We start from the raw sequence: 16,446 nt of genomic DNA, 5'->3' as shown, positions 1-16,446 counted from the left end.
CTGGACTGTTGTAAGTCAAGTTCTTGCCTATGATTAATAGATACAATGGGGACAAATCGTGCATTCTGTCAACATAAGCCTTAGTTTGCAACCTTGCCACAACCTTCACACCATTGGAACGTTTGACCAACTCTTGTATTAGAAGGCTGCAGAAATCATCATTGATGCACCACACAGTAGTTGAAAAGGTTGTTCAGAATTTAAAAAAAATTGAGGGGGGGGGGGGGGGGGCAAAGGATCCCTCATGGAAGAAAACGGTCTCAAACACATACATGAGGCTGTCTGTGGAGAAAATGCAATTGTGCACATTGTAACATGAAATGCTGTCCAGAGTAACGGGGCCATCTTCTTGTTGAAAAGTGCAAACACAGCCAGCTTACAGCCGAAATGACCCAGGAAGATCCAGACATTCAGATACTGCTGGATCATGCCAAGGATTTGTACTGTTCCCTTCTTAGGGAAAAACCGACGCAAGCAGATGATACATATTATGCGATTTTGATCAAACTCGAGAGGGCTACAGAGAAGAAGAAACATGAACTTGCCCAGACCTCAAAGACAAGCATAGTATTGCTTAATTATCAGCCTATGATTAACAATTCAATGGTGTTGATAAGAGCATATCCTACTGGATGTTGGCTGATGCATTAGCAGGCAGTGCCCGATTTGCTATCCATGTTTGCTGCAGCTGGGTACATAACCTGCAATCTGCTTATAACTTCATGTAAATGCAGCAAATAAGCAACATAGAGGAAACGCAACAGGGACGTTTATCGAATGTTCGGTATTGGTTTTCATGTTGTTCGTAGGAGCCATCAGTGCTAGGCTGGGCTAGGACGTGATCTTGTCATTGAGCAAACATTGATGATGTTTTTATAGAACACACGTTGTCTAACTCGCGGCAGTGAATTGACCGAGGAAACACAAACCCCTGGGACCCTATCTGCAACATCCGAGCACAACAGTGCGATGCAGGATTTCACAGACCTGACCTATACTACACAATACAAAGACTCAACTGAGGCGTGCATCAAAGGGGATTCTTCTGATCTAGAGAAAAATGCAGACACAGATTACAACCTGCTCACCCTACACAGCTAACCCTACTCTGAGAAACATAGGTCAATGAGATAGTGGCTGGGTCAGATGTAAATGTTCATGCAATTGAGGCGGCTGGGAAAACAATCATAAGAGATATCATAGGAAAGTCGGCCTTGTCTTATAAAGTAACGAGAAAATACATAGCCAAAGCTCTTGGGAATAGCTTGGCTGTTAAGATCGCTTCTGACTGTGCTTTTGCCTGCTCTTCTGTTCCAGCGATTCCTGGTGGTGTCAAAATTTGGAGATCCTTTCCTTGCAGTCGTATTGTCTTAGGAACTGAGCTCCCATCCTGCTGCTTTCTTTGAAGCCAAGAACATACTTTGTACAGCAGATAAGCCTAAGATCGCTCATGCACTTTGAGAGTAGACACATCATGTGGGGCTGAGATGAACTGTATTCATGAAACAGATGCATGATGGTGGCACTTTGCTACGTCGTTGGCCATGGAGAAGGGCGGCTCATATACCACAATAGCCGAGTCTTATGTAGATTCAGAGAAAGGCATTACGGACAAGCGACATTGGGGTTCTATGGCTTACGAAGACGGTCATTATAACAAAGATAACAGGCACCTGAGACGATGAAACAAAGGTGAATCATATTGTGAAAGCAAAGCTCGTGTAAACAAGAAATGTGTTTGTCGGGAACACTATGTCTCCTTCTGCGCCGCTTTTTTTTACCTTTGACCTTAAAGGATGACCTTGACCTTTCAACACTCAAAATGTGATTCATAATAATCAGGCTGTAATTAATCTTCAATGATTTTCAGCAACGATAAAAAATGAAGTCTACATAAGTCAGTAAATTCTGATCCTATCATGAAGTCATATGCTAGTTTATTCTTCTTCCAAATGTCATAAATTGGATTTTATGAGTATTCAACTGCTTAGAGATAACCTCAAATGGATTAAAGTGTTCATTGTCTCCTAAACTATGGCGTTTTACATAAAAACCATAACGTTTGAGTAACAAGTTATGGACGTGTGGTCCTTCATATGTGTTGAATTGTTGATAGCCATTTTTGGACGCCGTGTTGGATTTCTGTGTTACATAATTAGCTAACATTTTGTCTTATTATATACAATGTGTTCTTTGCTCCCTGAAACCTGGGTATAGACACCAAATTCAACAAATTTGAGTGGATAGTTACATTTTATATTTTATGATCATAAATAGGTTTTTGCGGCCATTTTGGACGCTGTGTTGGATTTGTGTGTAATAAAATAAACTTAAACAATGTCTAATCTTTATGTGTTCTTTGCCCCCCTGAAACCTATGTATAGACACCAAAATCGTCAAATTTGAGTGGATAGTAACATAGTAATGATCATTAATAGGATTTTGCGGCCATCTTGGCGTCCATTTTTGTCGCCGTGATGGATTTCGGTGTAACATAATTAACTTACACTTTGTCTGATGATATAAATGTGTATTTTGCACCCTGAAACCTGGGTATAGATATCAAATTCATCAAATTTGAGTGGATAGTTACATAGTTATGATCATAAATAGGTTATTGCGGCCATCATGGTGGCCATTTTTGACGTCATGTTGGATTTGTGTGTACTATATTTAACTTGAACAATGTCTGATGATCAGTTTGTGTTCTTTGCCCCTTGAAACTTAGGTATAGACACCAAATTCATCAAATTTAATTGGATAGTTATATAGTTGCGATCATTAATAGGTCTTGGTGGCCATTTTGAAAAAAAAAACCGGTGGTCCGATTGTGGTTAACTTTTGATATGCTTTAAAGGACCTTCTAACCTACCGGGATCAGTTCAAATACCTTTTGTAGCAATTTTTTGGGGGTCAAAGTGCATATTGACCCTACTTTCAATCAGAATGCAATATTTGTCAACTCTTATCAGGTTATCATGTTTTTGTTGGGTTTTTTTCACATTTACCTGCATGCATTTTGGCAATATTGGAAATTATTTTACCGGTATCAACGTGACTGCAAAATCTATTCATGGTATTAGAGGGAAGTTATTTAAGTTCACTTTGAAATATAATCTGGTTGAGTATTATCAACTTAATTTAAAACAAACAGAAAGATACGTGGAATGAACGGTATTTTCCATTATTTTGTTACCTTTGACCTTACATATGACCTTGGTGCTGACCTTCAGTGACAACCTTCATGCATTATTTTCTCGAGTATTCAAGACATGAACAATATTCACAAGCAATTTAATTGAATCAAATGTACGTGAAAAAAATATGACCATATTCTTATCATTACCCAATAATAAAAGAAAGATGGCCGCCATCTTGGATTTCTCAGCTCGTCACGATTTATGCAAATTTATGCCGCTGGTCTGATAAACTTCAAGGTGTTCCGATCATTTTGGTATATGACATTGCTTGTTGCAACATGGTGTCCAGGTCCCTGTTTCTTAAAGCCCTGAATGTCACCCTACCACGTCCCGATTGGACTTTTATTTCAGGAAATTTGTAAATAGTTACAAATATGCCGAACTTTATTTGGAGATATGTCGAACGGTTGTGTTTATGGAATTATTCAGTACTTTATATGCACATGTGACTCCAAAGAAGAATGACCGATATAACAAAAACTTGTTAAAAAGTAAAAAGGAGTTATTTAACAGTGTAATATAAGGTTTAGTTTAATATAAAACATGTTCAGTAATTCATATTCATATAAATTTAGTTGTCCTTATGCGTTTTGCAATAGAGTACTCTCCCTTTCCGGTGCGACGTCTCGATACGAGGTAACCATTCCCGTATTGAATGTTATTGTGGGTGTGTATGGAACTACCGGCTTTGAGTGGTTAGACACACTGTAAATAAACCATATTGACATCGGTTTAACGGGTATCGAATACATATGTGAAGTGAAATCGTTTATTGTTGAATTTTTTGCACACATTCAGAAATGATGTTTTCTTATCCCCTCGATACGCTTTAGCTGAATGATATTGATTGGAATGATAACCTCTAGAAAACACAAGTTGTGAAACTATGAAAATATATTAAAAATTTCGTTACCACCCCCGATTTTAAGGGAATTTTTCACATATCTGAGCTTTTTTTCAAATGACATTAATTATGATTGCTTACAAATTTTTACTTTTTTAATAGTCTTAACTAGTCTGTATAGCAAAACAAAAAGTTGAACAAAAATATGATGTTGCCGGGATACGAACCCGTGTCTTCTGAGACCGTAGTAAGCAAATGTGCTACCAATGCGCCACGCAAACGTTTGAGAAAATCATAGCAAGTATAGTTAACCTCATCGTCTGCCAACATCCGGGCACTTTTCCTACCGCAAAAACACGCACCTTTCTTCGAGACGTGTTTTTGCTTTTCGATAAGTATTCTATGTGCATGTGCGATATCTCGCATATAAAAGGGCGACGGTCGCGTTCATAAAGAGCGACGATCGCATTCGTAAGATGCGACGGTTGTGTTCAAAGGGCGAAAAATCACATATAGAATGGCTACTGGCGATATTATTGCAGTGATATTTGAACCGTACAAACATCGTGCGTCGCCGCGACTGTGGCGCAAAATTTCGTGCGTCGCTTCGTGTGTCGTGCGTCGCCCTTTGAACGCTAGACACGACAAACGAAGCGATACGCGATATTTGTCGCGGCGACGCACGAAATTTTGCTCGAAAGTCGCGGCGACGTACGATATTTTGCGCGACAGTTGCGGCGACGAACGATATATTAAACACGATATATCGCAAGCGCAGAGACTTACAAAAGTTGCCCCTCTTCGCAGCAAATATTTATAACCGTTTTAAGAAACATAACATGACGACTCTGTGGCGCAACGGTAGCGCGTCTGACTCCAGATCAGAAGGTTGCGTGTTCGAATCACGTCAGGGTCAAACCTTTTTAGCGTAGCCGTCTTACCCAGGTTTTGACCTTACTCCACCTTTGTCATTTTCTAATAAACTCTCGAATAGATGTCCCGCCTTTCAGGCCGAATGAATCAAATAAATTATCGTTTAAGTGAAAAAATGCACGAAAATAAATCATGCAATCTACACAATTTTATCTCAGATTATCTAATTCACTATTTATTCTGTGTATTATAGCGTAAACAATATACCAATTATGCATGTTCAGTGTGAAATATTTTACAATACAATAGTTATACAATCAAGTCTCGAAATCAATACAGTTTGTGGGCGCGCTCCTCTACATTTACACGGCCGTTAATCACGCGCGCCATCTTTTTTTTTGAGATGCATTAATAAATGAGCCATTACAACTTCCGAGGTGGCGCTCAGGTCCGGTTGTTTTGAAATTTCATGGATAATTTTACAGGGTGATTGGGTTATAAAAAAAAATTCACCATATTTCGCTTTTTTTTTAATCGGGCGATGTAGTGCGATTCAGCGGAGATTAATTAATCCAAAAAAGTATAGAAACATAGATTTTCAACCCATTTAAAAACATGGGAACCTTTATTAGTTGTGGCATGGTGGATTTTTAGAAATCATTTTGATGATATTTTCCTTTCTGACGAGAAAATTGCCACCCAATTAAATCGCTTACGGCATCAAACGATTGCTTACAAAATACATTAGATGCTTCATGCACAAAAAATGTTGGCTTCTTTCCGACGTAATAGATAATTTTGCATTTGTCCAAAAGAGATGGAGCCAATGCTTAGGAGATGGCGCTAATGATAGGAGGTGGCGCCAATGCAGGGTGTATCAATTTACAGTCGTATCGCAACAACATTATCACATGACGTGCATTTGATAGATAATGTTATTTGTTATATTTAATTTACTTTATATTTAATTTACTTTTCAACGCACATACGAAGGCCCAAAACTTTACAGAACATAAACACATTCTATAATAAATGAGATGTAGTAAACAAGATGTAGTTTTTTAAATATATAAGTGTCGAGACAACTCAATGAGGAAGTCACCAACGTGAATAAAACATATTGTACGATATATACCAACATTTGTATTACTCAATTATACCATTAACTTAATGTTCAACGTTATCAAGATAATTTATAGACAGCAATATTTGTATACAGTATGATAATTCACGAAATAAATATAAGATAATACTTCTTCTTGAAACGATGATTTGTGTCCCTTAGTTCAAATGATTAATTTACTAAAAGGCCAAGGTCAACGCTCTTAATTCGGCTCATATATGTTGTTTTTCGCACTATCAACTAAACAATGAAGATTGCTCGGTCTTTTCCGTTAACTTTTTTGTGTATAATACATGTTAAATTTTCTTATCTTATTAAGACGAACATTTAAATCCATCAATGCATCATTTGAAAACTACATTTTCTAATTAAAAAGGCACGCGCATCAAATGTGCTGTAGTAGTCAACTTACAAAAAATATTGTTAGGCCTGTAAACATAATAGAAACTATAAAATAATATATTTCACTTTATTTAAGCTATGAATGTGCATTGGCGCCACCTCCTAATCTGAGCGCCACCTCATTGGCATTGGCGCCATCTCTTTTGGAAAAATGCAAATGTATCTTTTAGATCGGCTAGAAGCCGATATTTTTGTGCACGCATTAACTTGTACATGTTCAAAGCAATCTTTTTATGTAATAAGCGATTCAATTGGCTGGAAGTTGCTCGTCACACAGGCAAAAGACATCGATTTGCTTTTACGAATTATACCATGCCACAACTTATAAAGGTTCTCACGTTTCCAAATGAGTTGTGATTGTATGTTTTTGTACATCCTTTGGTGAATTTATAATCGCTGAATCGCACAACATCGGCCGATTTTTAACAATAATGCGAAATATGTTGAAAACATTTAAAACCTAATCACCCTGTAAAATTATCCGTTAAATTTAAAAACATCCGGACCTGAGCGACACCTCGGAAGTAGCATTGGCTCATATAAATGCATCTCAAAAAAGAGGTGGCGCGCGTGATTATCAGCCGCGTATTTAGGACATCACCACTGCTTGTATAGATAAAAGCTATGTTGCCGTATTCACTAACAATTAGTTAGAATATTGTCAAAATATGTATAGAAGCAAAAACAAAACTACTGATGCAAAGCGGTAACAAACTAACCCCTACACCGATTAAGCATATGGTAATGCGTGGTAAATATTAGAGTTCAAATGTTTGCAAACGGCGTACATTTTTTTACGCTATTCTGCACAACACAGATAGTAAAGACGTTTTTCGTGTTAAAATATAGTAATTTTCGATAGACAGAACAATTGTGATATAGCTTATTTAAGTACTTGTTAAACAACGCGAACACTCAAGTCATTTATTCGGGCATACTGGTGGGAAATGTCTATTCTTTGCTGTTGAAAAAAGCCAATTAAGGTAAAAATGGGTAAAACTGTTACACCGACCTAGAATTAGTATTTGATACTACATTTATTTATATGTTTTATGCTCACCCGAAATTTTAAAGTCATACAGTATATCTCAAGGAATGGTCTCTTTTATGAGACTATGGGGATTTAATTGAATTATTTAAAAAGTTCAGCAACACAACTCCAATGTATATAGAAAAGATGAAACATAAACTTTTACCAGGAAGGGAATTATCGTTTCTTTCCATTTAGCATTCATGTTTTGCAAGTGACTTATTTCGATATCACAAATTGCAGCTTATTGCAAGCGTACGATTGTGCGTCACTGACAGGCAGTATCCTACATGGCGTGGCACTGTGGCAGAGCATCAATCTTATTTACCTATATTTTTGCATAACATTTGTCTCGACCGATATCATTCTGGAATGCATATTCTCTATAATCTTATCCGTTAATGATCCCATGTAACAATCGAGCGTGTTACAAACATAGATAAATCGTTGCAAACAGATATACAATTATTGCAAATCGAGATAAAAGCATGCTAAATTTGATTGTAAGGCAAACAAAGTCGGCAACCAGAACGGCTCAGTGTGCCAATGCTGGCTTACTACAACTCGCCCAATATGCTTATGCAAATACTGAAATAGCGTTTAACTACTGCAAACACTGATTTTAGAGATACTATAATACATTCTGGCATGAAAACGGTATGACAGGTGGCGGATTATTAACTCAAGGGAGTCAGTGTTAATGATGATGGTTTGAACCAGTTTTCAGAATGTTTCCTTATAGATACGATTGATATATTCCAATGTAAGAAAGCCATTCAACAAGACCGATGCGTCAGCAACAAATAACAGTAATCACGAATCAACCGTAACTCTACAGGGAACATATTCAACCCGTGAGCCATTTCATTGTTTTTGACAGTCTGACGTTGAATATAACATACTTGGTATGTGTGCAAATTATTAATTGCTAAACATATAAGTAACATATTAGACATCATGCGGCGTCTCATCTGGGTATACGCTGTTTGCCAAGGCCTTTTTCTAGACGCTAGGCATAAATGGGTTAATAGCGTGCACGGGGCTTTCTTGCGTATGGCATATCTGCTTAACGAAATGCTTGACTAAAAGTACCCAGAACTAACACCAAGATTTAAGTTTCTTTTAAATCTCACGGAGAAATATCGGATATGAACGTGTTACATTTGCATTATAAAAAAGTAACGAAATACAATTCGATTAAGTGAGAAACATAGAAACCCCCGCCATACATATTAGTTAATTGGACTCATAATGTATCATTATTTATGCAACCGTGTATTGAACGATAATAAACGCATAATTGAGGTATTTCGAAAGTTTGTTAAACTTGCAGTCCAAATGACTATACCGTACAATTTGTCGGCACTATTACGTTATTGACTGTGAAAAGAGTTTTAATAATGACAAATATAGAATAGTAATATTTTCGTAACAAGTAGTTAATCTTGTTCAAACTTAACCATTTAGAAGTAATTTTTCTTTGAGCAGTTCTATTCCACCATACAAGTCCAAGTTCAAGAACCAGTTTATACGTTTCATATAAACATATATTTTAACATGAGATGACTTACTAATATTCGCGTGAGGAATTAAAAAATGTTTTATACATGTATTGTATCAATAATATTGGAAACGGAATCGGATCAAATGTGCAGTCCGCACAGGCTTATCAGGGACAACACTTTCCGCTTTTATGGTATTTGAGTTTCAAGGAAGTCCCTACTTACCGAAAATCAAATTTAGGCGGACTGCACAGGCTAATCTGAGGACGAGACTTTACGCACATGCATTATTCCTAGTTTTCTCAGACCACGACTCAAATAATCAAGGAACTACCAAATAACAAAAGAGGATTACTCGATAACATCACTTATGAACACATGAAATATGGCGGCACAACACGATATTGACCCAAGGCCAAGTACTTAACGGTTTCAAATATTGTCTTATTGTCACCCTGCATAAAGGTAACGGGAACCAACCGACTGACCTTAACAGCTAAATGGCTAGATGTCTCATTCCAGTGGTCGCAAATCTAAATAAAAGACTGCTCATGAAACGCATAGAAAACATCTCAGCATGGTCTTGACTCATTAAACTACAATACGGGTTCCAGAAAAACAAAAACTTCAAAATGGTATCATACATGCTTCAAGAGTCTCGCGACTTATGCTGCGAACGTGGAAGCAGCCTCCACGTGTGTTATCTGGACGCTAAGTCAGCCTTGAAAAATCTGGATCAACGGGCTGGTTTGCAAACTCTACCAGCTTAATGTCCGTGGGAAGTTGCTCCGAGGTATCTTTGAGTCACTACAAAACTGCACCAGTCGCGAAATCTCACGTAGATTTGTTGACAATTAGAGGCACGTTCCTTTCTCCCTCCCAGAAATTGTCCTGAAGGTCCGGAACAAACCCAAGCACCGCAATTAAGTTCTACAACATCGCAGTCGTTCCCAAAGCGCTGCTTGGCTGCGTGCTGTGGAACAGTATCTCCAATGTCGAAATGCAACAACTCGAGATATACCACCACTTATGTTTGAAACGTGCCCAATGTCTCTCCCGCCTTACGCGCTTAGACATGGTGCTCGGCCTTGCGGGAATGACAGCAATCGATGCGCAAATCGATCGATCGCTCCTTGTCTCACTTTGCCACGCCCCTACAGACGAATCGTGTCATATACTATTCATTCTAAGACTGTGTCAGTTTGATTTGTGCGAAAACCCAAAAATTGGCTTTATTACAGATATTGTGAAAATTCCGCAGAAATATAACCTTGAAGAATATTTAACGAGCTTTGGAACCAACAGTGTTTCCCGTCAAGAGAGGAATTGAAATCTGTCTGTAAAAAGGCAGTGCGCCAACACGAAACCAGTCACTGTCGAATGGGGCTTGAACAACATAAATACTTTTCGTTTTTCAAAGAAGTTCACAACAACCTGGATACGGCTACCATATGGAAAGTCGCCAAGATCCGCCCAGACAGCCTTTCGCTCATGAGATTCCTGTCTCGTTTATGCTTCAAAAATCCTCCTTAACAACCCGTCTTATGTTCGAAGTGTACACTCCAGCACATGCACATCAAAGTGGTGCACGCACTTTTTGAGTGTCCCCTTACCGAATCGCCGACACGTCTGCAAACGTTCATAGAAACAGTACGGTCACGAAGCGCACCACTGCACGAACACTTAAAAACACAGAACCTGCAACACTGGTGATGTACCTCATGGGAGTGATCGACGACGTCATAGCGGACTTAATTCTAATAGAACTCTACCCAGAGGTCCTGACTATGTCAAGTTCTTACAATCGGTACTCGCGGTCTAGTCACCAAGAGAAATTCAATGCAAATTACGAATTCAAATTCAATGCCTACTACAAACTCCATGCATGTCGACAAACCATAAATCTTGCACTTTCGAATTTCGATCTATTTTTTTGTTCGTGAAGTGCACAGGATGCTGATTAGGGAATCACGATGACGCGTTCAAAGAACAATGAAATAAAATACACCCTTGCGAAAACTAAGGGTCACGCTCCGAAACTTTCAATATATTTAACCATTTAACTTAATCTTTACTTATTTACATTGACTGTAATTTGTGTTTGTGCTATGTTTGTATCGTTGTTGTATCATATACATCTTCAATCAATGGAGACAATAAAGATATATCAGAGACGAATGGCAATACTTTGAGGGCAATAAGAGTAATTGAGTTGTCTCACGATTTTCCTATGATACCGTTTAGTTCCGAATACATGAGAATGTTGAACTTACGCCTTTTAACATCGGAGCCATAGGTACCCTCCCGGGCATATGCAACTCCACTAATATGCCATACATTGCTTGCATTATTTCATCGATGAGAGATATTATATTGCTTACTATTTATATTTATATTGCTTTAGTTCTTATACAACGAACCACAGGTTGTATCTCCCACAGTTTTAAATGAGTAAATAATTCAATTTCCAAAACAAATTACAGTTTAATTATTTGAATAAGATAATTGTCTTACAATAACATTTTTTATTCATTTCAATACATGTATTTAATGTATGTCACAGAAATGAAAAAAATACCCAAATCACTTGTATATATTTATTAACATGTGTTTTTATAGGATCGCTTAATATGTTCTTACTGGTTTGGTGCAATCCGTAATTGTTTTACGTATACCTTTGTTCTGAAAATGGTAAATATTTGAAATGTGCAGTATTTTGGCAATAATTTTAGTAATAAGTATTATGGTTTCAGATCATAATATGGATGTTGTATGTATTGCCGTGACATCGTCTTAAATGTAGAATGAAGTATGGCTCGCTCAAATTCGTTGTAGCTGCTTACTATACCGGACTTTAAAATGTAAAAACACACAAAGATTTGTTTGCCACCTAGCTGGATTCCCATCGCCTGTTACATATCCCTCAGTTATAAAACAGCCATAAAATCAGTTATTAACAGATGGACACGTCTAAGTGGATTTGGTGGAGTTATGATAAATAAGAACACCTGAGTCAACTAGAAATAACCTCCACTTATTAAACGCCTGGACACTCTGTACCAATAACCGTTAAAGGTTATTCGGCTTGTATTAAGACCCAACGTGTTTACTAGTTATAAACTTAAATTATCCGATCGCACTTGCCTGGCTTCAAAATTAACAAACTGGGTCTTGCTTTTTGCGCTTCACATAACTTCTGGCCAAAATTTGGTTGTCCTAATATCATTAATCTAATCTCATGTGAATATGTTTGCTATTAAATGTCGCTAACTATTATAAATTTATTATCAATTCTTACATTTTTCAATATAATCCCAATATGAAAGAAGCTCTGCTGCTAATCAATAAACACAATTGTATTAATATGGTGAATATCGCGGAGATGTTCAGTGTAGTTTATACATTGAATCGGACGGTAATGGATCTTTTTTTATAAATCATTTTTTTTAATTATAAATTGTATGTAGTTACTTTCAGCGAGGTCGCCTGATTTCTATAATTATACCAAGTATCTCTTTTATCTAGAAATTGTATTTGGCATCTCAAAATATCGGTTGGGAACTATTTTAACGTGTGAAATGGTCTGTATACTAAGACATAGCACTGTGTTTAGGTTGTAGACATGTACAACTATCAAGATAAAACTGGTAATGATACATGTATATTTTTATTGTTATTTTACGGGCAAAAGCCCGCGAAGCGGGCGTTGACTGTTCATACATATGGAAATTTAGACATAAAATTACATAAGAATACCACATAGGGATGCGTCTTAAAAAATAATTGCCACGCGACATATATTTTCGCGATGCTATTTATAACCTTGAACAAATCAAAAACACTTTGACATATGCTAAATCACATGTAAATACATACCTCAGGAAAAATTATATCAATGACATCATAATTGTGTAGCGAATCGCACTAAATATTCTCGCATTATTTGTTTTTCTTCGCAACCGTTCCAGAATTAAGTCATTACTCAATTATCTCCCCTGAGTATTCATCTTCAGTGGATACAAGCCGAAGACTGGTTCACTACATAAAGTGACAGTCTTTACCAAACACAATTTACGTGAACATAACCCGTCTTAGATATATTGCCGAATCTCAGATTTCTGTCGAATTTATTTGCTTTGATATTTTCGATATCTTTTTGTTATTATTATCCTGACAAATCACAAACGCTTGATAAAATATTATTTTTGTTCTGAACATTATAGTTGGCATCTCTATTCTTCCAGTATTCTCGCGGTATTTCAATAACGACACCCTACTGTTTATTTGTCAGAATTCGTGACGCATTTTCCATTCGCTCTCAGAAAGAAGTTTTACGTGTGTTCATGAGCAATATTCTGGTAAATTGGCGTTGTTATCCATCAGAAACACATTTATTCACAAAATTTAAACATATTCCGATCTAACTGTTTAGTCTTTTAGCTTTAATTGTTAACGTATTTACACCTCGTCTGCTCGCACTTTACCGATATCCCGAAAGGTTACATATCAATATAATAAGTTTTGGCCTAAAACCACAAAATTCGATACCGTTGGATTTTCGTACCACAATCTTAAGTAAAAAATCTTCCAGATTTGAAATCAACAAAAAACAAGACATTTATAAATTGTCTGCATTATTGATCAAATTTTAAGATATTTGTTGGTTTTCCGTTTTTAGAAGCTGTTCTGCCAAGGCAAGTGCTGGGCAGCACACAAGCCTTTCTTTCCAACAAAACTGACAGTTTTGGTTTACCGAAATCAACAAAGGAGGGATTCCTGAACTATCAAATTTTCCAAGCTATACACACTCTTATTATTTGTGTTGATCTTTGTTGGTTCTGTAGGTTTACTTGGATGGAACATGTGTGAACTTTTATAGAACTTTGAAAAGACTATATCTGTCTATCTCTAAACAAAAATCAGCTATGGTATAATAAGATCAGATGTGAAAACAATGTCAAAGGGTTGTAAAATTAACAATTTGAAGGCAATTGTGCTGAAAAATATGAAAGTTCCCATGCAAATTTAGTCTGTATATCGACAAGTGTCTGTCAATAAATGTCAAACTAGTAATACAAAACTTACCACAAGTATGTAAAAGCGCTAAGTACCTGTTGTGATCATTTTTAGTAAGATAGTGTAATTCTTAACAGAAGCATATAGCTTGTTTAGTAAATGCATAATGCAATTAATATGATTTCCTTTCAATTGTGTAATTAATAAATAGGTTGTTACTTGTTAATCCATGATAAATGTTTTATGGCTAGTACAAAATCAGCATTGTTAATTTTGTAAAAGGTAATAAAATAACATCACTTTGTAATATCATATACGTAAATATTCTTGTACTGGAGGTTGATGACTGTGTTTTAGTATTACTTATTTTGTAACTACCCGGTATTATTTTATGTGCAAATAAATGATGCGAAGTGTTTTGTATCTCCACACAATATCACATACCTTTTATATATGTACGGTGTTATGTGCTATTTGAATGTTTAAATAAAAAATATAGATGATATAACATGATGCATTCTAATATTTGCATTCAAATTGTAACTATAGAGCTAAGTGTATGCAGTTTAGACTGTGATTTAAGAATTGCTACAAAATGGCTAGTTTTTTAGTGGCGACAAAATTTAAACTATTCAAAAATAGTTTGCGAAAGAAAATTTGAAACCTGCAAGATACCTGTATTTATTAAATATTTTAATTGCGAAACAAGTATGTTGTTATGCTGTTACACATAATTATACATTGATAATAAATAAGAAGACAATTAGCGGTGTTAACGTTTGCCAACAGTAGAAATCATTCTTCTGATGAAGTCAGTGGTATACAGACGAAAGCTCCAGGTATGGCTTTCAAAACGTAGTGTGTGTTATTTGACAGTCGAAAACTTATTGGATTAAAAAAAATCCTGTCAAATTTGTCAATCAAAATTGATTTGACACATCACATGATTTTGATTATGTTAAATCAGTGTACTGTATGCTAAATGAAACTGCTTTAGCAAGCTGTCAAGTTGAATTGAGACATTTGATGAAACAAACTGTTTCCTGGTTAGGACCAGTACTTAGTGTCTATATGACGTACCATGACGTCGAAAGTCTACAAGACCTACTAGATAGAACGAGAAAAGTACTTCGACGTACAATTTTCACCGACCATTGAGTGTTAGCCAATCAGAAGACACCTTACATCTGTTGCTTTAAGAGATATTAGACATTGAACATTATTATTATTTATACCAAATTATGCGACTATCGACCGCTTACTCATAGATATTGTGCGTATTTATTAACCATTATTATTATAATGTATACCAAATTATGCGACTATCGACCGCTAACTCATAGATAGTGTGCGTATTATTTGACTTGGCGTGGCGAAATTAACCTCTGACTTATGCAAGTTATGGTTATCACAAAATACGACCAACAGGGAGGTTATTATACATTGTTTATCCCGTTAATGTTTGGTAATTGTTTGGTTACCGTTGGGAATTTCCTACACAGTAATGCGCTGGACGGTCGTGATACTCCGCCCCGCATGATCAATAAATACTCACAATATGCTGAATAATTTTAATTTTAAAAAGGTAATAATTGAATCTTCTTTAAATGTGTATATAATTTATTTCAATGCATTAAATACTTGAATCTTCTATGTGTTTTTTTTTTGCCATTCTGATATTTTTATTTATTGTGTCCTCAAGTAAAAAAGAGATTTTAAACATTTATTATGAATGAATCTGAAGGAAAAGCGGTTCAAGAGACAAGTGTTTTGATTGGCTGTTCATAAAATGTGTACGTCGAAGTACAAACATGTATGTCAAAGTACAAATTGTACTTTGATGTACAAATATATACTTTGAAGTGTATTTTATATTTGAATGTCGACGTACAATTATTGTACTTCGACGTACATTTCACTTTTTACCTTGTAGGTCTTCTTGACTTTCAACATAAATGGTACGCCATAGTATGTCTTTAGGGTTATCTAAAGAATGCCCCCACTCAAGGGATCAATACAGAGACCTCCCAGTGACTAAGCCAGTTAGCTGACACCCCATCCATTATATCACAGTCACCGAACCAGCTTTAAATTCTTGTGGCTAGAAAACAAAAACAAAATATAAGATTAAAGCTAGGAACATGTAACTCGTTTTATGATTGATTTTTTTGGATGCATTACTTAATTATTGCAACAATTATAATATTTTGAACACAATCATGTCCATATATTCATTAAAAATACATGGTTATCAAAACAACTTAAAAAGCTTCTGCCCGTAAATTAGGTAGCACCTATAATCATATTATAAATAAATTCAAGTTAAAAACATGAACTCAACAAACGGTGACACGTAGGGCTCTCTCGAAATCTGAGCAATTAGAATATTTATTTTCATATTTGACCAGTTTGAATTGAGACCAGCTTGGCCTGTTTACATCTAAGAGTGCTTTTTA

At 36.1% G+C, this 16,446-nt stretch overlaps 1 non-coding gene across 1 annotated transcript; it reads left to right on the top strand.

The window, feature by feature from the left end:
* Positions 1-4,888: 4,888 nt before the first annotated feature.
* Trnaw-cca (transfer RNA tryptophan (anticodon CCA)) lies at positions 4,889-4,960 on the top strand. Its single transcript has one exon. It is a non-coding gene; the product is annotated as a tRNA-Trp (tRNA).
* Positions 4,961-16,446: the final 11,486 nt, after the last annotated feature.

The sequence above is a fragment of the Dreissena polymorpha genome, chromosome 14 (genome assembly GCF_020536995.1).
Source record: "Dreissena polymorpha isolate Duluth1 chromosome 14, UMN_Dpol_1.0, whole genome shotgun sequence".
NCBI lineage: Eukaryota > Metazoa > Mollusca > Bivalvia > Myida > Dreissenidae > Dreissena > Dreissena polymorpha.
Note: the sequence above shows the minus strand (reverse complement) of the source record. Positions and strands in the feature narration are given on the sequence as shown.